Here is a 23,578-nt window from a genome sequence, read left to right as displayed (position 1 = left end):
AAATACATTTTTTCACACATAATATACCCTGATTTTAGTTTTCTCTCTTTCTACATCTCCTGTTTCCACTTTTATCTCTCTCTCTCATTAGAAAAAAAAAACAAAAAAAAAACATGCTTCTAAGGGACAGTAATAAAATAAAACAAAATAAAGTAGAATAAACACTAACACATTAGAAAAAGACAAAACAAACAAGCAGAAGGAAAAAAGCACAAGAAATAAAGACTCACTTGTTCACACATACAATGCCTTAAAAATAACTAAACTAGTATAGACCTGGATGAAGGTGGGTGGTCCTTGGACTTCCCACAGGGCAGGGAACCCTGACTGCTCTTAGGGCTGATGAGGGAGGGGGACTTGATGGGGGAGGGGGAGGGAAATCAGAGGCCGTGGTGGGGAGGAGGCAGAAATCTTTAATAAATAAATAAATAAATAATAAATAAATAAATAAATTTAAAAAAATAACTAAACTAGAAGTCATGAAAATATGCAAAGAAACTGTAGGGTAACAAAAGAGAAGAAAAACTACAGATAAAATGTTTAAAAATAGAAAAAAATGAAAAGCTCTGATATGTTGTTTTGTGACAAGGAACCTCCAAAGACACCTGTGAATTTGCTTTCTGTCAGACTCTATAGCTGGGTTCATAATTTACGGTAAAGAGTAGCTTGTTTCCCTAGTGAGACTCTTTTGGAGGAAACTGAATTTTTATTTGCAAGTGGTTATCAGTTGGAGAGAGCTTTAGAGTTAGGGATGGGAGAGTGTATCCATTTCACTCAGTTCTAAGACCCAATATATATCAGACCTATGCTGGCCTGTATATTCTGCCTCAGCCTCTATGAGTTCATATGCGCACTGATCATTTTAATTTAGAGGGACTTGTTTTCTTGAGTTTTTTTATAACCTCTGGTTCTTACACTCTTTATGCCTCATCTTCAAGGGGGTTCTCTGAGCCCTGAGGGGAAGGATGTGATGGAGATAGCCTACTTAGACCTTAGTGTTCTACTCTCTGTTTAATATCTGGCTGTGGGTCTCTGTATTTATTCCCATCAGTTTTAAGAGGAAGCGTTTTTGCTAATGACTGAGCAAGGCACTAGTCTATGAGTATAACAGATCATCCTTAAAAGTCATTTTATTATCACTTTTTTTTTCTTAGAGCTTAGTATTTGGTATTGCCCAGGTCCTGGAGCTACCAGATCTCCAGTTCTTTGTCACACAATTAATGTCTGGTATGGGTTCCATCTCTACAGTAAGCCATAAAGTCAAATCAGACATTGTCTGGTTTAATTCCACAAGATTGTGCCATTATTGCACCAGCATATCTTGAAGGCAGATCACCACTGTAGGATTTGTGAATGGGTTAATAATTACATCTATTTTGGCACTGTGTAGAGTACCTTCCTTACCAAAGATACTATAATGTAGGGGGTTAAAAAAGTTCTCTGTAGGCACCAGCTTGACAGCTCACTTAGATGAAACCCAATCCAGGAACTGTGATTTGGGAGTTCCCTCTGTGTACTGTGATTACCATTAATGAATAAAGAAACTGCCTTGGCCTGTTGATAGGGCAGAACTTAGGTAGGTGGGGAAGATGGACCGGAAATCTGGGAGGAAGAAGGCAGAGTCAGAGGGACGCCATGGATCCACTGCTGGAGATAGGCACTGCAAATTTGCTGGTAGGCCACGACCTCATGGTGATATACAGATTAATAGAAATGGGTTAAATTATGATGTCAGAGTTAGCCAATAAGAAGTTAGAGCTAATGGCCTAAGCAGTGTTTTAATTAATACAGTTTCTGTGTGGTTATTTCAGGACTAAACTAGCTGGGCAGCTGGGAAGAACAAGGAGGCCCTTCTCCTACACACTGAAACCTTTGTTTGATAATGAGTTGATCAGTTGGGGCTTCATCTCACCTAGTAATTGGATATCAATTTTTAGACAGCTTTTGCACACTTAGTTTTTCATTACTACACATCAAACGGCCGTTAATTTTGTCTGTATCTCCCTGTATTCTCTCTGTCATTCCCTCTTTCCTCCCCTTCCCCAACTGATTTGTCTGTTCAAGTTTCCCCAACTCCATGAATCTATAACTACTCTATTTCCCTTTTGTAGGGGCATGTATCTGCTCTGCCCTATACCTTACTCTACTCTTAACTTGTGTTTCTGCATATTGTAGCTTGGTTAACATTGACTTGGCAGCTAATATCCACACATAAATGAATACACAGCATATTCAAATTTCTAAGTCTATGTTTTCCTAGTTTCACCCATTTATCTGCAAGTTTTATGATTTCATTTCTGAGTAGTACTCTATTGTGTTAACATAGCACATGTTCTTTGTAATGGCGTAATCGAATGCAGACAGATTGTAAGAATATATATATATCTATAGCTTTAATGTAGAAATAGACTTACAAAACCACCGTTCCCACGGAGACCAGGAAAGCAGAAGCGATGGCTGGGAGCATGCTCACCAAATTTATAGGCAGACATTAGCCCGAGGCGAACACGCCCCCCAAGGGGCGGGACTTATCCCTACATTCTTTATTCATTCATCTATTGAGGGACATCTGGATTGTTTCTGGATGCTATGAAAAAGTAGCAATATACATGATTGAGCAAGTGTCTTTGTGGTAGGTAAAGCATCCTTTGAGTAGATGTCCAAGAGTGTCAAACTGAATACTGAGGCAGTTCATTTCCCATCTTCCTGAGGAACTGCCACACTTTTTCCATAGTGGATCTACAAGTTTGAACCCACTAATAAAGGATGAGTGTTCCCCTTTCTCCACGTTTTCCCCAGTATGAGCCATTACTTGTTTAATTGATTTTAGCCATTCTAATAAGAAGAAATTTCAATGTAGTTTTGACTAAAGATATTCAACATTTCTTTAAGTGTTTCTAGGCCATTTAGGTTTCCTCTACTGAGAATTCTCTGTTTCTATTTATATATTAATTTTTTAATTGAATTATTTGTTTTTTGGTATCTTGTTTTTTGTCATTTTTATGTTTTTGAAGTTAACCCGCTATCTGATGTGTAGTTGATAAAAAAATCTTTTTTCCATTTTATAGGCTGCAACTTTGTCTGAATGACAGTGTCCTTTGTCATACAGGTGCCTTTCAGTGATATACTGTCCCCTTTATCAACTACTGAACTTAGTGCCTGTAACACCAGTGTTCTGTTCAGAAAGTCTTTTCCTATGTCAATGAATTTAAGGTTATTCTACAACTACTCTTCTGTCAGGTTCAGTGTATCTGGTTTTATGTTAATGTCTTTGATTCATTAAGAGTTGAGTTGTTTTCAGGGTGTTAAGAATGGAGCTATTTGAATTTTTCTACATCCATCCATCCTGCTTGACCAGAACTTTTGGTTGAAGATCCTGTCTTTTTTATCCAGTGTGTGTTTCTGACTTCTTCATTAAATATTATGGTGTCTGTAGGTATGTAGATTTATGTCTAGTCTTCAATTTAATTCCATTACTCATGGTGTTGTTCCAATACCATGATGCTTTTTGCTACTTTGTCTCCATAATCAACTTGAATTTGATGATGACGATGCCTTCATCTGTTCTTTTATTATTTAGGAGTGTTTTACCTGTATTACCATATTTTTGTAGTTTCTTATTTGGTACATTGAATAAAAATTGTCCCATGGGCTCACAAATTTGAATGTTTCTTCATTAAGAAGTGGCACTATTTGAAAAATTTTCAATAATTTCAGTATTTCAATAAATATACTTGCAAACTGAATCCAAGAGCACACACACCAAAAGATCATCCACCATGATCAAGTAGACTTCATCACAGAGACAAAGGGATGGTTCAACATAGATAAATTGTTAAATATAATCCACAATATAAACAAACTGAAAGATAAAGAATAGAAACCTAAATGATCATTGTACTAAGTTCAAAAAAGTCTTTACAAAATTCAACTTCTTTTTATGATAAAAATCTTAGAGAGATCGAGGATATAAAGGACATATGTTAACATAATAACGTTGGTTTACTGCAAGGTCATAGCCATTATCAACATAACTGGGGACAAACTCAAAAGTGTTTCTACTAAAGAGCAATTATACCCCTACCCATTCAACATAGTTCTTGAAGAAATGGCTAGAGAAATAAAAGATGTTTTTAAAGTACCTAGCTTATTAGTACTTCACTGATGATGTAGTTAATGGTGGCATGAAGCAGCTGTGTCAATTCTCATTTTACTTAGGTAGCTCCAGTCTGTTAAAGTGAACAAAGAGATTTCTCATGTCACTGGCTTTCCTACTTGTGACAAGACAGAAACATGCCATAAACTTTGCTTTTAAACTAGCTTTTGATTTCAGTGTCATCAATGGTGACAGCAAGTTAACAATTTCATTACAAGTGTTAACAATTCCATTGCCACACTGATCAGGGAAAATAGCTCATGTTCCAAACCTGAAGATTTGCTTTTATACATACATGATCTTTTTAACTGCAGCTTACACTCCTGCATCTTGTGAGGACTGAATGAAATAGTCCCAAAGTGTGAATTCTCACTGCTAATTGACATTTAACAGATGATTCTGCCTTTCTATCCAGGCACAGAAGATCATGCCTGTAATGGCAATGGTCAGGAGACTGAAGCAGGAGAGTTATCACAATTTCAAAGACCAATATGGATGTCAGAGTAAGACTCTGTCCCAAAATGTTAATACCAGCAACCAAAGGAGGAAAATATCAAAATAGAGAGACTGCCTTTCCCCCTCCTTTCTCAGAATGGCCTTGTACTACTGATCTTTAAATGTTCGAAGAAATATTACATTGCTCTTAGTCATCAATGTTTATTTGATTGATTTATAAACAAACAAGATTTTGTGTTTTATTGCCTAAATATGTCTCTTATATAGTGTTTCCATCAGACAAATCACTTCAATGTACATCTAGGAGATTGTGCTTAATGCATATCAGATCTTAGAACTATACAGAAGGTTTTGATAGACCATTTATTGTGAAAAATATTCACACAAATGCATAATAGGGACTAGCACAGATGGTGGTGCCAGCCATTTCTATAATAGAATGACTCCAGCCTTTAATAATTCAATTTTCCAAAGTCCCGTGTTTGCACATTAGGAATGCAGGGCTACATAATTTATCTTCTTTAAATTATATTCATTCCTCACAAGCTCAAAGGCAACTCAAAAGCAGAATGCCAGTGTTAACTTCTTTTTATAAAACACAGGAATCTCTAACCCGTGTGCTGCAAGTAGGATTGCTACCATTTCACATTGTCTCGCTGTACACATATTAACAGGAAACTAATGAGCTAAGCAACTTTGATTAATTACAATCAATAGTATCATCCTCTAATTAAGCGGTATTGATCACATTATTCCGAGGGCAGCCTCTGAGATGCTCTGCTGCCATGCAGGGAGTCTTTGCTTTTCAAAAATATGTCAAAGGGCAAGCTTACTCTGACACATACATCCCCTTTCTATATAGCCAATATAATAGTATTTCACATTAATAAATAAAAGTAAAGTGATTGCCAAACACTAACTATATGATGGGTATTCGTATAGAATATGTGGTTAATACTTCCTTGAAATGGGACAGACACTTCCATCACTGACTTTCTATGGATAGTTTAACCCACATTAGTTATAACCGACAAATTAGGAAACTCTGAGTAAAATCAAAATTTTATGCTTATTTTTCGTATTTATTTAATTTTACTTATAGATATACACATGAGTTTGTGTCCGCTGTGTATATGTGGGTGCTCACTGAAGCCAGAAAAAGGCTCTGGAGTCAAAGGATGCTGGGAAACAAAATTCAGCTCGCTGTAATATCAGTGCATGCTCTTAACATATCTTTCCTGTTTGCATGTTTCCACTTACACGTTAGTACTTATGCAGCCGGGGATTGGCAAGTGCTCTACAGCTGAGCTTAATGCTCAGACCGTATCATGTCAACATAGCCTGGAAGATGTCTCTATCTCAATGTTCTTGTGTACATACAAGCATTGTAAGGACGAGCATTGTTTTTACTCTGTTTACAATGGTTTGCCAGTTCCTAAAGACATGCTCAAACACATTATTGCTATTTTCCTTTTTGGTTTGGGGGTATGAACAAATGTGTGTGTGTATATAGAGATGTGGGGAGGATGTCACGTGTTGTGCTCCGTCAGTCTCCTCCTTATTTCCCCTTATTTCCTTTCAGACAGGAAATATCACTGAGCCCCAAGGTAGCTGGTAGTCAGCAAACCCTACTAATCATCCTGCATTTACCCCCACAGTGCTCAGGCTATAGAGATGCTTGCAGGTGTGTTCTTTTGTTTGTTTCTTTCTCAACATGGGTTCTCAGGATCCAAACTCAAGTTCACATACTTACCTAAAAAGCACTTTCATCTACAGGATCATCTCTTTAAGACATATCATTGTTTTAAGGCCTATCTAATGTATATGGGCAGATGTAGGATCCAAGTACCAATGAACTTACTAGAAATACTCTGTATCACTTTGTTCTGCCCCATACTTTGCTTGATCACATTGTTTCAGGCTGTTACCTGTTCTAAGCAGCCTGCTGCATCTTCCCTTCAGTACAGCAGTGAGCTTGTCTCCATTCTATCTTTCTGAAATATAACCTAAAAATATTTCATAATGTTGTCCATTTCCTTTTGCACCATCAGAATAGGAACATTCAATAGCTGGGATAATTCAATAAGGAAGTTTATAACTGTTCTATGAATTTTAAAAGTTTGTACTAAAATATGAAGAAAAAAAGATGTAAAAACAAATCTCTTAATTAGCTAAAAACGGTACATATTTGAATACGCTTTTCACATTTACAGATTTATATCTGTTAGAGGCCAAAAGATGAGCTACTGTAACTGTGAAAGAAAATAATACACCTAATTGTCCCCTAGGGAGCAGTGAAAAGGCTCAGTACATATGAGTGCTTGCACTGAATTGGAATTCTGTGTGTAGCACCCAAGTAGAATGGTTAACAATCACCTATTCCTCCAGCTCTGAGGGATCAAATGCCCCCTTCTGATCTTTACAGGAACCCATAGTCACGTTTACATACACACACACATAAAAATAAGAATAAATCTTTTTTCATAATCTTGTCTGAATCATCTCAATTTTGCAAAGAACCTGAGCCATGAAATGGTCACATAAACACATAAAAACATAAAAAGAGAATGGAAACGTTGATTAGTGGACACCTTTCCTGCAGTGAATGCTAGTGCTCCATCCAACCTGCATACAGTCGAAGGTCTAGATTCCTGAAGATCAAGATTTTTGTTAACATTTTCAAAGGAAGTGAAACATTTTCAAAAGATATTCTCATTATCTGCTCCTTTGAGTAAGTATCACTCAAGATGCCATAGGACCCTTAGGGAGGCCTTTGGTACATGAACTGCAAATAATAATATTGACATAATGACAAATTGGAGCATAACTTATTAAAACATTATTTCTTCATCCTCTGTATATTCCTATCATCATCAGGTATAGATGAAAGGCATTTCTTTAATAAGGTTGTTGATAGAGAGTTTCAGAATGCTTCAATAATGTGAATACAGAGTGCTGAGTAAATATCATTTAATTATGACTTTTTCAGGCTAAAATTTATAGTACTCCAGAAGTTAGGTATAGAATAAAGGACTACAGGAGATAGATAGTTCTCCCTAAGATGGAGAAATCAAAAAGATAGTTATGGGTGGAGGGAGGGGGCTGAAACAGTAGAATCGAACAGGTAAGGGAAAGGATGAGGGGGACTAGTGAGGGAATCAAGGGAGAGAAAGCTAAAATTAAGGGCTACTTGATGTATAGTATGGAAACCTAATGCAGTAGCAGCTTCCTAAAATATACTCATATATGAAGGCGATCTAAGTGGAATCACCAAGTAATGAGGCAGACAGAGCTTCAGCTGAATATCTCTTGTCACCAAATGAAGTTTCCAGTAGTGGGGATGGTACATTAAATCGAGCTGTTGGCCAAAGAGGTATGAGGGCAACATCAAACAACCTAGACTGTTGCCAAGGTGATAAGATTCTCTCCACAAACAACAAGGCCCTACTACTGAAGACAACACCTACAGAACACATTGAACACATTCGGTAGAGCTTGTTCTTATCTAAAGTCTTCACACCTACAGGCTGGTGGTCCTGGTAATGGAAGGCACTTTGCATGCTACCAAAGTAGGAAAAAAACCACAATGTTGCTACAAACCCTTCAGTCTACAATAATATCTTGTTTGCATGATATGCTAATGTATTTGTGGCACAAATCTTGTGAAATAACCAACAAACATCTTATTTGACTTAAGGCTGACTTCACTTAATCACTTAAGGTTAAGATGGAATCTCTAACCCACACTGCCTGTGTGTCAAAGAAGATGAGGCTACATAGCCCAGAGGCCTAGGCTCACCAAATACTATTGCTCTACTAAATGAGCATCATAAGAAAATGACTCCTAATGATATTCTGCTATACACATAAATGGGTCCCTTGCCCAGTCATCATGAGAGGAGCTTCCCACAACAGCAGATGGGGAAAATACAGAGACCCATAGCCATTACGTAGAGACATTATGTAGAAATTGAGAGATCTTGAAACTCTCAGTTCTAAATGAGATGTGTCCATCAAGTCTTTCCCTAGAGCGCAGTGAATTCTGTGGAAAAGGAGACAGAAAGACTGTAAGAACCAGAGAGGATAGAGGACAACAAGGAAACAAGACCTTCTAGACAGAACAGGCCAATGCAAAGATGAACTCTCAGAGACTGAGGAAGGGTACACAGGGCTTTCTGAGAAGAGAAGAGAACTGCTTTCATCCGTAATCCAGAAGCTATCACCAATTGGTAACCACATGCAAAGAACTTCAAGGGAGTCTCACTGGGGAAACAAACTTCTAACAGAAACCTGAATAACCAGAAATAGATGTTCATTTTACTCAATGGCAATTTTGGAAGTTTCTTGTCTTATAATGTCATATCAGATCTTTTCTTATTTAAAATTTCAATTATTTTTATTTTTATGTTTTTATTAATTAATTAATTTATTTGCTTCTTTTTCTCTTTGTTGTCCTACATGTTTTTTGTGTATAAACTATGGCTTCTGGTTTTGCATTCTTATTGAATTCTTTGAGGATATGAGTCAGTGGGACTCTGAGTCTGTTTCTGTTTCTTAGGACTTTACTTGAGTTCTTTTTTTTCTGTTTGTTCGTTTTGTCCTCTCTTGGGTTTCTTTTACATCACTATATTTTTTCTGTTTATTTTTTAATTATATTATAATATATTAAGTAACCCTTATATGGTTGTTTGTTTTCTGATGAGAGACAGAAAGGAGATGGATCTAGTTAAAAGAAAAATGTTAAAGGAGTAGGAAGAGGGGAAACTATAATCAAGATATATTATATAAAAAATATCAGTTTTCAACAAAAGAAAGCATGGCTTTTTGAGACACATTTTTTCTTGTATTGCAGGCTGATCTGGAATTTTCTATATGCCAAGGATGACTTTAAATATCTGATCCTCTTGCAACTACTCATTCAGTGAGTTAGAACTACAGATGTGGGTTAGCACAACCAGACTAACTTTTTATGATGATAAATTTTTTTTCTTGGTCAAAATTATCAAAAACTTCTGGCGTTTTTGTCATTTTTTGGTTGCTGCTGTCTTAGTGTGTTATCCTTCCTGGGAGGTAATCAAGGGGTTATAAACCTACAAACAAGAAAAATTATAAGATTATGTTGACAGAATAAAATTCTGCGTCATTCTCAGATGCCAACTTTGAACTAAACCTAAGTCATTACAAGAAGGAAGCAAAGACTGCTAGTGATGGTTTAGCCAGTTGGTGCTCAGGATGGCATATTTTTATGATGTGATTGTTAGAATGAAAGAACAGTCTGTCTTTAATATTTTCTAAGTGATTGGTTAGAAATGGATAAGAATATCCATATATGTATATATACATGTGTGTGTATTTACTTGTATGTGTGTGTATATATGTATATATTCTTCTCTCATACATTATATTCTGACCTCATTTTCATGTACTTACAAGGAGAGATGGCCCACAATTATAACTGTTTGCTTTTCTTCTATAATCCCCAGAGGATTGCTATTTGATTATTACTGACACATTCTTTGATTCCTGTGTCCTTTATACTAGAAATTTGTAAATATATCCTTTGATATACAAGTCAGCAGCTACTCCCACAAGGAGCCCATTCTTCCTTCCACTATGTACCCACTTCATGAATGACCATCCACTTCATGAATGGCTATAATACTTAGCATCCAACACATGTGGATGTTGGTATGAAATGACCATTGGACAAATGATATTTACAATATTTTTGAGGGCTTTAAATTTAATTACATTGGTTTTAAAAAAAGGAACAATAAGAGACACATTACAAAGAGAGTCATAAGCCCTGTATTATATAGATGTTTGACCTGGAGGTCAACTTTAGGCCTGATTTCCCAAACAAACCTGTAAAGTTCACAGCTCCTATTTGCATCAGACTCAAAGAAACCCTCATCTTTGTTATGATTTAATTAATTGATTAAATCCTCTAGTTGATAACAGTAAATTATAATATTTAGATTCCCATTACCCTTAAGTCTACTCTTTTTGTTTACTTTTATCTTCTTATCTCAAACATATAACTAAAGTACAAAGTCTGCCATAATAAATGTAGAAAGAAAATTTTATTTGAATTATAGCTGTGCTTCCTTGAAATAAATAAATGTCAACTCCTAAGTCAACTTCTACTGGGTCATTAGGGATTATAACTTTCTCCACACATAATACAACAGGAGACTCTAAATAGTCAAAAGTATTTGAATATTTTACCGTCCCAAAGAGTGCAGACTTGAAGCAATAGCTCTGTTAATAATCTTCATCTGTTTATAGGGTTATGCATACATCCATTACAATGTATTATGCGGTACATTTATACAATTGTGTCATTGTAGGCTAAGTCAAACAAAATGATAATAAATAATGTTATTGGTCATGAGCAAAATGTACTTTCTGGCTATTGTTCTGAAAACAGAGAGGGGACTTCATTGGGCTCTATTTAACTTGTTTGAAATATGCCTGTAATAATTAAATTTCAGCTATTCTTCTCTTTACCTTTGTTCCTTTCGCTCTCTTTTTTTCCACTCAACTGTCATTCACACAATGGAGAGATGCAGACACTCCTGGAATATGAATATTAGCACAAAGAAGCAGTGCACTAGTTAGGATGCCTGGGGAGCATGATTGAAGAGGTGTGTAAAACAATGGAGATATGCGAGCTCTGCTGGGGGAGCGGTTTTGTCTAGCTCTTCACTTTCTGCTACTTTCTTTGTTTCTGAGTTCTCTTTCACTGAGCATGCACTTTTATTTCCATTGTGCTAACCTGGGGGGGATAAATTTTTTGTGCAAGTTAAGCAACAGCTTTCTTAAAATGTGTGCAGCTCTTATTAAAGGTTTTAGAATATATTTTAACTTTGGAAAATGTGTAGCTTTTACAACTTTAAGAAATATGTTGTTGAATGAGTTAACATTTATTCCATTTCACAATTATGTTTGTAGAAATAATTTCTTGGAACCTAGCTCCCACCCACTTTTTGGTCCATCTTGTGTGACATTTGAAAACAATGATTTTCTATTATTTATTCTCATCGTCACTTTGTATTTCTGGGACTCACTTCCTGAGGTCTGTTTTGAGAAGTAATTGCAAAATGTTAGAGTCAGAGAAACTACAGGGATCACTCAGTTCCAACAATCAGTCTCACTATCAGGAATGAATCCCCAGGATTTTATCTACAAAGACCCTTCTAAAGTAAGTATGTTTACTAGACAAGGAACCAATAATAATTTTATATTTTTATTAAAAATATGACTTCACTTATCACAGATTCTAAATTGGAAGACTTTGTTGGGCTATATCTTGTATCTCCCTTATTTCATTAATGGTGCCTCTGGGTATACATATCCTTCCAATTGCAATATAGTTCAATTGTTCAGTATTTTCTTTAAAATTAGCGCATTTTAAATTATAGTTTAATGTCTCCCTTTTCCCAAGACTATTGTATTTTCAACTTTTCATTTTATTTTGCCCTGACTCTGCACTTTCGTTAGCTTCCTAGAACAAAATTTCTGATAACCACTGTTTCAGGCCTCAGCCACTAGGTTTCTAAGCTAGTGTGGGTCAACAAAACCAGACTGTCCTGAGCTCAGCTGCCTTGCCAGGAATCATCACTCACTGAATCCAGAAGCCAACCTGTGAGCCTGCTAAAAGCCATGCATATCACACATTGACCCTTAGAAACAGCTTTGAATTGCTACTGATTTTCCCAGCCAGTATGCATGCTATTCTCCCGTTAGAGTTCTGTTTTCTGTCATCCAGATGCAAATCTTAATAGTTCTTAATATTAGCTCCATCATTGTCTCATTGCAATGGTCAGATTCTGCCCTGAACACATATCTGCCTACCTGGCCAGCAAACAACCTGTCAGTAGATAAAAAGTGGTATTTTATTTTTTTTATATTGTTTGTTTGTTTAGTGTTTTCATGTCTGTTTGCAAGCATCTTGTATTTGTGTGTATGCTTACTTGTCATGTTGTACATGTGGAAATCTGAAAAGAACTTATAACAATAGTTAGTCTCTGTCATTCTAATATGTAGATTCTAAGGAACAAATTACAGTCCTCAGGTCTGGTGGCAATTGCCTTTGTCTCTTGACTCATCTTGTATACCTTTAATGCTAAACCTATACTCAAAACCACGCAATGGATTTTATTTACCTTGAAAGCAAAATCTAAAGCATTTTTGCACAATTTATAGTGATCTGGTGATCCTTTGCTATTCTACTAGTTAAAAGTTTTATATCTTGGTCTTTCTCAGTCTCTCTCAGTCTCTCTCTCTCTCTCTCTCTCTCTCTCTCTCTCTCTCTCACACACACACACACACACACACACACACACACACATTATCTCTGATTTAGTGGCATTGACTTTTTCCCATTCTGTACAGTCTTACTTATTGGCTCTTGAACACATGTTCAGTCTGGTTTTTTCTCTAGTCTAACTGGGCCCCATCTGATAAGTTAAAAGTCATCTGGAAATCAGATTCTTTTGGAGTCTTCTTACCATGACATTTCCATCCTCTGAAGATGATGATGAATCATTGCTTTTCTTCTTCCAATCTATGCCTCCACTTTATCTCGTTCAGTAATTTTGTCATTGGTTATTAAGTACCTGTTTCCTACTTTACTAAGTTTTATTAAGTTGTAGAAGTACCATAACTAGTAAGTTGACACATGATGACAGTTTAATGATATGCATTGAAATGATCTGAAATCTTCAGGAGCTGTTCCGTAGATGTGAGGTGGATCTTCTGTTAATTTCATCATGATGAGAAATATTTTATACTTCCATTTTCTTTCCTTTAGTTCCTCAGGTAATAGGAAAGTTAATGGAGGTCTTATTGATAACTTAAATAACAACATTTGAACAGATAACTATCTCAATGGGAAATAGCATCTCTAGACTATTTCGTATTAACTATTAAAAAAGAGAGACAAGAACAGAGATTTTCACTGAACGAATGTGGTCTGTACCTGCTTCTTCAGAGCCACGAAAAGATGATTTTTGTGAATATGCCAGTCTTCTTGTTACACCCAGAGAACTGTGGGGCTGGAAGCTCAGCTTAGCAATTAGTAATACTCTTGTAGATGATAGGAGTCTGCATCCCACGCTTATATGGTATGAATGACAACCTCCCAAAGCTCCAGCTCCAGGAGATCTATTGTACCTTTATGACCTCACAGGTACTTCATTCATGGATAAATATCCACAGTCACATATACAAACACATGTTGCTAAAAATAATAATAAAAATTTTAGGAAATAAAGAATGCACTCATAAAGAAGAAAAGAAGGGAAAGAAAGAAAGAAAGAAAGAAAGAAAAGAAGGAAGGAAAAAAGAAGGAAGGAAAGAAGAAAGAGAGAAAGAAAGAGAGAGAGAGAGAAAGAAAGAAAGAAAGAAGAGAGAAAGAAAGATGGTGAGAAGGAAGGAAGAAATAAATCAGGACATTTCAATGAACCATTGCAGATTGTTTAGTTCTTACACATTTACAGCAATGGAATCTCTGCCATAAGTTACTTAAGAAGAAATTTCAACTACTTTTTGTATCCAAAATGGATCGTCACCATATATCTTTTCCTCCAGCTTTATCTATAAATGAATCAAAGTAAACAACTCCAAGCAATATTTTTGTGTATGATCTCTTACCACAATGATTACCAGACATGAGACAAGTTATTGCTATGATAACCTCATGAAGATAAAGACACAACATGTGATTTAAACAATTCAGAATAAGATAATGAGCAACAAGATATCCTTCAATGACTTCAAATCCACTCTTCACTGTGCAAACGAATGATCATAATTTCACATTTCTGTGAACCATGCATGGATATGTTGTTCTTAGCAAGGTTTATTTATTTTCATAAGAACTCGAAATCTAGTCTTCCAGATTAACATATATATGAGTAGCTTGGAGATTTATCTCAAATACCATCTCTCAAGAAGACATCAGGAACCAGAAGTTGATTATGAGAAAGGTGACAACTTTCTCATAAGTGTAGAGTTCCTAGGGACAAGTGAGGAAACTGGGAGACACCTTCCTTTAATAATCTTAAAGCTCAGCAGGGACTACAACAAGTCCTGATTTGAAGATAAAGAAACTCAACTCAAAATATCCAATAGTTTCACTAATATCAGAGAGTGAATAAGAGGCAGAACCAAGGCATGAATCCTGGACATGGTGTGCACGCTTTTCGTCTGGAGACAGTGTCAAACTGATAGACAACTGGCAAGCCGAGGGCTGAAAGGCTGCTTTCCCAGAGCCTCAGTATGCGGAGACATTTCTAGATCAGGTGTGGCTAGGTTCAAGTATTAGCATAAGGTCAGCTGTTAATCATTTCTTTTTTTAAATCACATATTTTTCTTAATGAGGAATACTAGAGAAGAAAATGTAGGTATCTACCAGAAAAACAGTAGGTCCATTAAAGCTTTTCACATTAGTCTCTACAATGAAAGTGACAGTTGGCAATGCCTTCATTTGACACTTATGAAGGTATGGAGGCTCAGTCCTCAGAAGAAAACAGCGAGTATCCCTCAGAGGCAGACAGCATAAAGGAATGAGTGGAGCTCTGTATATTAATGGAAGAACAGCAACTCAATGCCCCCCCAGCTTCTCTGTAAGGATCACATGAACAGCAGTTCCATATAAGCAAAGTCTGAAATGTTAAATTTGCAAGTAAATGAAAATTTAGTATTAGAATATTTGAACCTAACGTGGATTAAAGGAAGTTTCTAGCCTTTTAAATTGCTTTTTGTGTTTGTTTTGTTATTGCTGCTTTCATTTACTCTTTGGACATTTTGTACATGATTGCAATGAACCTTGATTATGTTTATCTCTCCTTCCTGCCTTCCAACTCTCCAGGATTGTCCATCAAAGATTCCCCAGGATCTTTCTCAACTTCATGCCCTTTGCCCCTCTTTGCTCCTCCCTCTTATGCTTTCATCTATTTATCTACCTTCCTTCCTTCCTCCCTCCCTCCCTTCCTTCCTTTCTTCCTTCCTTCCTTCCTTTCTTTCTTCCTGTTGAATTAGCTTAGTACTGCCCATTTATGCACAACCCTGCTGGGGCCTGGAAATCAACAAGTGGCCACACTCTTAAAGAAAACTGACTCTTCCTAGCCCAATAGCTATCTACTACAAAAACCTCCCCAACCAAGGGTGGGCCTTCTAAGTATCTACCCACTCCATGCCAGGATTTTTAACTGACTTGATACTGACTTGATACTTGTGGCACTAATACAGTTTCCATGAATTTTAGGTTAAGTCACGTTCATATTGACTTTCTGCTCTAGCTCTATGTCTTTCATCATTCTTTTGCTGACTGCACATATAGGCTTGCTTTGTTTTTGGATGGACTCGCCAACTAAGCTTTAATTTCTTGTTTTGGCTGAGTGCTGAGACAGGATCTCACTTTTTGTCTAGTTTTGTCTGAAGTTCACAATAATCCTTCTACCTTAGACCTTCCAGTGCTTGAATTCCAAATGTAAGCCTCTATGACTAGCTTCATTTGTCTTTTCACAATAACTCCTGTTTTTCATCTTTCTGAAGTCTGTTTTACATTATCTTACTATAGTTATTCTTGCTTGAATTTGTTGGGATGTGCACAATATACATTTCTATATCTTTTAAATTTACCCTTTCTACATCTTACTTTTGAAGTATGTTTCTTGTAGACATTCTGTAACTGTGTTTAATATTTAAATCTACTTTCCCATCTTCTGAGTACTCATTGGTTTATGTAAAAATTTGTGTTGTAACTGCTAAGCTTCTGTACATATGGCTGACATTCTATATGTTGTTTAGTTTTTCCCAATTTTTCTGTATCTCTGTTTTCTCAATTCTGACTTTCTTGAACATTTTATAATTTTACTTTTCAGTCATAATTGGTTCTTTTAATAAACCTTCCTACACTACTTTCTAAGCATTTAACTTACATTTTACTGCTATTATTTGGACATTTTAAATACATACTAAATGCTTATTACCTTCAATATCTTCCATCCTTTTTAGTTATATCTTTTATGTGTTTCATATGCACACACTTATATCTTCATCAGGCTGTGAATGAGTTTGCCTGGAGCAAAATAATATTTGGAAAATTCAAGAAAAGGAAAGTTGATTGTATTTATTTATCTTACTTTGTCTTTGTTCCTAAAGGCTTTTACATCTTTTTACAAAATCTAGGTTTACATTACTTTCAATACATGAGAAATACTTCCATTTCTTTTGGCCCTTCAAATTCTGATGAGAAATATATTGTCTTTCAAATTATTACCTGATTGATATGGTATGGTTTTTATTTCTCTGTGGTACTGAACTAAGGTTTGACTGAACACGAGCCTCATGAATTATATTCCCACCCCTATTTCATTAAAAAAATACATTTTTAATTATATGTATATGTGTGCAGGTGATGAGTTGGAGACAGAATAGGGTGTTGGACCACTGGAGCTGGAGTTACAGATAGTGTCAACAACCAGATGTGAGTGCTTGAAACTGAACTTAGATCTTCTGCAAAAAGCGGCAGGTGTTCCTTACCACTGGGTCAACTCTCCATCCCTCCTCTTTCAATTTTATTTTTGGTTTTGGAACAGGATCACATCAAGTTGTTCCAGATGTCCTGAGCTAGAATTCACTCTGAAATGCATGAAATGTTGCACTTGTAATCTTCCTGCTATAACCTCTCAAGTAGTTAGGAATAGAGGCTTGTGTAAGCAGCTTAACAGTTTTATTTTTATTTTAATATTTTTACTCTATTTTGTAAGCCATACAGGGTTTCTGGTTTCATATAGGGTTTTCACTGACATATCCTGGCATTGAGCACTGTGGATACCACCCCAACAGGGGAGAGTGTGATTGCTTCCTTCAGCATAGTATGAGTAAATCTGAATCTCACATAAACTCCCTGACATCATGACCATCTGTAGTCATAGTGAAATGTCATAATTGTCTTTACTTCCTTTCTTTCTTTATTATTGATTTTAATATAACATATAATGTATCCTTGGTTAGCATGGAACTATGTAGCCAAGTATGATGTTGAATTTCTGGTCTTCCTGGTGCTGCCTCCTGAGTGCTAGGCTTGTGGTTGTGATTGTGGTCATGTTCGATGATCTTACTAACTGAGCTGTATCCTAGCATTTTTATTTAATTTGTTAGTGTTTAATATCTATTGTTTATTTGGAGATGTTATTACTGTTCATTTTCATTTCTCTCACAGGTATTTATTTAGTATGTAGACATGTGCATTTTTCAATGCATGGTGTGTAGGTCAGAAGATAATTTGTTGCACTCACTCCCTTCTTTGGATAATTTGGGTTTCTACTGTCAAACTCATATCAACACTTTCCACACAGGACCATCTTACTAATCTGATTTGCTTATTTATTGGTGTGTTTCTTTTTGGCAAGATCATACTATGTATGTCATGTAACCTAACATCTTAAAATGGCCTAGTACCCATAATCTTCTTTTTTAGTATTAATGTGCTGGAATTAGAAGAATACTTGACCATGCATGAACTAAGTCTTGTCTTTGTACTTGATCTCTTATAACCACATCTGTTTCCACAGACCAATAACTATAGACATTTCCAAAAGTATGAAAGTCTAGGTTTCCTTGTTATCTTTCCTAGCAATGTTGGAATTAAGATAGTCTTTCCTGTTTGTGGCCTTTGAGGACATTATTGAAGTGGCATCTAACTGTTTTTAGCTTTGCTAGGTTGCTTTTCTTAGTACTTTTACTAAAAGAAGTAGTCATTTGCTAGGATTTATGCATGTTTAGTAGACTAGTTGGTGTTTCTAGATTGACTTACAGACACCAGGTGAAAGCCAGTAATGTGGTCACAGCTTATTTCCTGGCCTGAAGATCCTTACAAGGCGTTTCTTATTCTTACTATCATTCAGGTTCCTCACATTTACTGTATGTAGAATTGTATGTAGGTTGTGTTTTTTTTTGTTGTTGTTGTTGTTATCAGGTAGAGTAGGGAAAATTTATCTATTCAGCATTCCTAAGAAACAGGTTTACATTTTTTATACTTAGAATGTCAGTTTTTACATAGGCAAAATATGCCATTGTTTGTATTTGGATAATAGAATTTGGTCTATTATACATATATATGTGCATGTATGTATCTCTCTTTGTTTACCTTATTTGTCAAAAATAGTATTTTTGGAATACTATGTTGGTCTTTTCAGCAACTGTATATGGGTCTCCTTTTTATAAAAAATATGTGTACACACTAATAATTGAATGAGAAATACTGAATATCTTGAAGCTTAACTGAAAGTTCAGATGCAAAAGCAATGAACACTTTGAAGTACTTTCCCTTATCCCATGGGTACTAAAGGCTTAACTGTCCAGAGGTCAGAGGCACATGGAAAGTCTCTAACTGGGAGCTTAGCGGGGTGAAGATCAACAGTCTCACAGCTTGAGTTATGCTTCTCGGTGTCAGGCTCAGTCTATAAAATCTTAGTTCCCCCACTTAAGTCTGAAGATCCAGAGACTTGATAACCAACACTCTCTTGATTGATGGCTATCTCAGAACCATGGGTAGAGTGCTTTTCATTTCACTGTCAGACTTGCCAGGACACATGTGTCCCCTGAGAACAGTTGTTGCAGGTTCCGATTTTCTCTCTCTCTGGAAGTCAAGACATCTCTTAAACAATTAAGCTCAACCTGGAGCATAAACTGAAACATCCCGTGCAAGCAGTAAAACTCCATATTGATTTTTGACCTCAGGCCCTCCACAGAGTGTCCTCATCTCCCAAGGGTGAAGTTTTACAAGGGAATCTTTTATTTAACTGCAAGATTAAAGCAAATTGAGTAGCTGGACAACTCCCTATTCACTGCATGTTGAAGAAGTCTAGGAAACATGTGTTCTGCTTTTCAAGGTGGTTGTAAATCTCTTCCCTAAATTGCTTCCAGATCAGTGTTTTTGTGCAAAGCATTTCAATGGTATTGTACCAACCAAAACACCAATATTCACTCCTTCAATCTCACACACTAATGTAAATTTTTCTTACCTAATTTGGAAGAAGCAGATGCCAATCCAATCCGTCATCATCGTTCTAGGTCAGCAGAAGTATTGTCTGGATAAAGCTGCTGCTGCTAGCAATTTGTGTGCATCGTTCAGCACATTTTAAAAAAATACATCAGCTTATGTTTCCATGAAAAGATTGGGGCATATATTCCAAAAATATCTTTCTTCAGAACTCTGAATATAATGCCAATTAAAAAAATATTTATGCAAATTCTATAGAAATTAAAGATCAGATAGGATGATATAATTTTTTCAGATTTTTAAATAGGTTTTTATTATCTTACTCCAAATTGATCTGTATGTTCCCTCCTATAACTCTCTCCAGTCAAAAATATATTATTAATTAATGATTTTTGATAGAAATATAATATTTTTTCAGCAGAAAGAATATAATTAATAATAATGCTTTACAGATCTGAAAACTTCAGTCTTAGCTACTCTTTAACACTGACATATTCAGGATGTCAGATTATATCTAAGATTATCAATAAAGCTCCAGACATCATCTACAATCCATCCTTGAAGAACCTATGCTATAGGTCCTACAGTTTATGTTTCATCTTATGGAGAAGATACCTAAACACTTTGTTTTCATTATCTCTTCAAAGGATTGTATTAATCCATATTTTACAACTATATAGCTTTCCTTAGGCAGTTTGCCCAGAGACTTAATTTAGGTACCCAATTTGTCATATGCAGTCAATCATCACTTAGCCATAGGGATGTGGCCAAAGAAATACACTTCCAAGTTATTCTATCATTTGATAAATACCTTATTGTATCGTTTTGATATCTGTCACAAGCAATAAGTTAGCATGAAACTAACAGCCTACATTGCCTGTCATTAGTTTGAATGCCATTGTGTTGTGCATGAACGTCCATTCACCTGAACATCCAATGTGATGATTCCCCACAAGGCTATATATCCCAGGGATGAAAGATGCGTGTTTTGGTGTCCTTGAAGAGTTATTTCCTAACCAAAAATAGAATACAAGAGATATAGAATAAATATGTGTTCAATAAATAAATTATCTAAAAAATGCATATTGAAATTGTAACCTGTAATAAAGAATACATTATACATTATATATTGAGTTTGCAAACCATATATATTTTTCTCAGCAAAAATAGGAAGAATCAGTCTAGCAAGATTGTTCAGGTTTATAAAACGCTTGTTAAGTGTGCCTGGCAACCTGAGTCTTGTTAATAGAGTCTGTATAAATGTGAAAGGAAAGATAGACATTACAAAGTTGTCCTCTTATATGCTCACAATGGTGTACACACACACACACACACACACACACACACACACCACACCACAGTATTAGTAATAATGAAGAAGGAGAGGTTTAAAACCACTTAACAAAATATCAAGCCATTGGTGCTAGTTTCTACCTGTTAATATAAATGTATTTCTTTGTATTTTGTATGTATGTATAATGTATAATGAATATATATACATTCATTTCTGTTCTATTCTCCAATACTACACTGAGAAAATACTCTTCATTTATTTATAGTTATTGTCTGTGCAGGATTTATATGTGTACATGTGATTGCCATGACACAAATATGGATAACTTTGTGAAGTCAGTTTTTTCCTTCTACTGTCGTGTTAGTAGAACTTGGTTCATAAAGCTTGATGGTTTATGTCTTCCCATGATAATGCTGAGCCATCTTACTGACAAGACAACATATGTTTAAATCTCCTGGATACCAATAAAACCTAGAGAAACTGTAGATAATTTAGGACTTAATACCCATTGTAAAATGATAGCATTTGTATGCAGGGACATAGAATATGGTATTTAACTGATGGTGATCACTGAGTGGAAACTAGAGATGCCCTTACAGTGTATTTTAGAACTGGAAATTGGTATAGAAATGAGAATTTGTCATCAGAGCCGCAAAGATTCCAAGAACATATACAAATAAGTTGTCTATATTAACTGCCAAAAGATTGCCTGTTCTCCCAATGAGAAATGAAAAGAACAGAAAAAGTGAGTGACAGGCTGCTTTGTGATCAACAATCTACAGCTTAGTCAAAGAAGTTACACTGGATACCTCAACAACTACAATGACATAGGTTGGTTTTTTAGGGCTTCTCAAGGTCATAAACCTTTTGGTCTTGAACACCATCAAATCCAGGCATGTGTCTAGCCATCCTCACAGCCTGATATCATGGACCTGTTGTAAAGAGGGAACTATAATGACTTTGTCCCTCATAGAATCAGAGTTAGCTTTGTTTCTTGGGTGGGCAATAAAATTATTTTGTTTCTTATCTAAAAAGAAGAAATACTGATGGATGAGGATAGGAACAAAATTAAGGCTTAGATTATCAAATTTCAAAGATTATATTTGCAATAGGCCCTGAAAATTTGGGGTCCAGAAAGAAAAGAGTTCATTAGACAGGGGCAACTTGATTAAACCTCAGTTTGAGTTGTTATGTAGAGGTGCCATGTTTGCCTTGGAATCAAAATTGCTCTGCTGTCAAGGATATCTTGAACATAAAATCAACACATGATGGTTTTCTTAGTCAGGGTTTCATGGCTGTGAAGAGACACTGTGGCTCAGCAACACTAATGAAAGACTCGCTTATAGTTCCAGAGAGTTAGCCCTTTCCATCATGGCAGGAAACACAGCAGCCTACAGGTAGACATGGTGTCAGAGAGGTAGCTGAGAATTCTATGCCTAGATTTGCAGATATCAGAAAGATAGAAGGCCCTGGACCTTCCTTGGACTTCTGAAACCTCAAAACCCACTTCTAATGACACACTTCCTCCATGAAGGCCAAATTAGGCAATCCTAATCACTCTCAAGCAATGTCATTCCCTATAATGAAGTGTTCAAATATATGAGCCTATGGGCTCCATTCCTATTTAATCTACCACATCCTATGCTCAGAGACTTATAGTCATATTACCATGTGAAAATATATTCAATCCAACTTCGAAAGTTCCCATAGTCTATAATAGTCTCAACACATTTATAATTTCAAAGTCTTTTCTAAGACTCTTGGCAATCTCTTAACTATAATCTCCTATAAATTCCAAATAAAAAAAGTTTGTCACTAACTTCCAAAATACAATGGCATAGAATATATATTACTTTTCCAAAAGAGAGAAAAGAGGGCATAATGAGGAAATACTAGACCAAAATAATACCAAAAACCAGCAGGGCAAAATCTAAATTATGCATTTCCATGTTTTATGTCAAAAGTTCTCTTCGGATTTTCAACTCCTTTCAACTTTGTTGAGTGAAGCATGCTTCTTTCTCTTGAGTTGTTTCCACACCATGTTAGCAGCTCTCCTTAGTTTGCATCCATGACACTGGCATATAAAATATCTTGGGGTTTCCAATGATATCTATGCTTCACTTTCCCAGTTTCATGTAATAGTCTCTCTGGGCCTCTATGCAGGGACATCCCTGACACAGGCTGGCCTTAGGAGCTTTCCTTGGTGACAGAGGGAGATTCTATGAGTCCTTTCTTGTTTCCTTGGCTCTAAAGTTAGTACCACATAGTTTAAGCTTCTAAATTCTACTGCCAGCTGGAGCTGGAATCGCAGCCCCTCCCCCCCATTCAAGTACATCTACATCAACTTTCTGTTGTTGATGGCTCCCTGCACTGCTTAAGCTTTCTTTAATTTCTTCCCACAAGTTCGAAGCTTAACTGGGTGGGGTCTGACCCTGAGGTCACTAATTTCCTTTATTACATTCAGCTTTTCTTTAAACTTTTTTTTATCTCTTTGAGCATTGAACTTGTTCCAGTGTGTTTCCTGGTGAATCTTTTCTCCTCAAACTGTACAGTTTGTAGTTCTTGCTCAGCCTTCATCTTTTCATTGTAGATCTGCATAAAAGTGACTGCAAATAAGCACATGACAGTCAATATGAAGGCATCTTGAAATATCCTT

Source organism: Microtus oregoni, unplaced genomic scaffold, assembly GCF_018167655.1.
Source record: "Microtus oregoni isolate MIOR12 unplaced genomic scaffold, Mior012 000008F_ref0000371, whole genome shotgun sequence".
NCBI classification, from domain to species: domain Eukaryota; kingdom Metazoa; phylum Chordata; class Mammalia; order Rodentia; family Cricetidae; genus Microtus; species Microtus oregoni.
The sequence above is the reverse complement of the archived record's forward strand: the minus strand, read 5'-3'. Positions refer to the sequence as shown.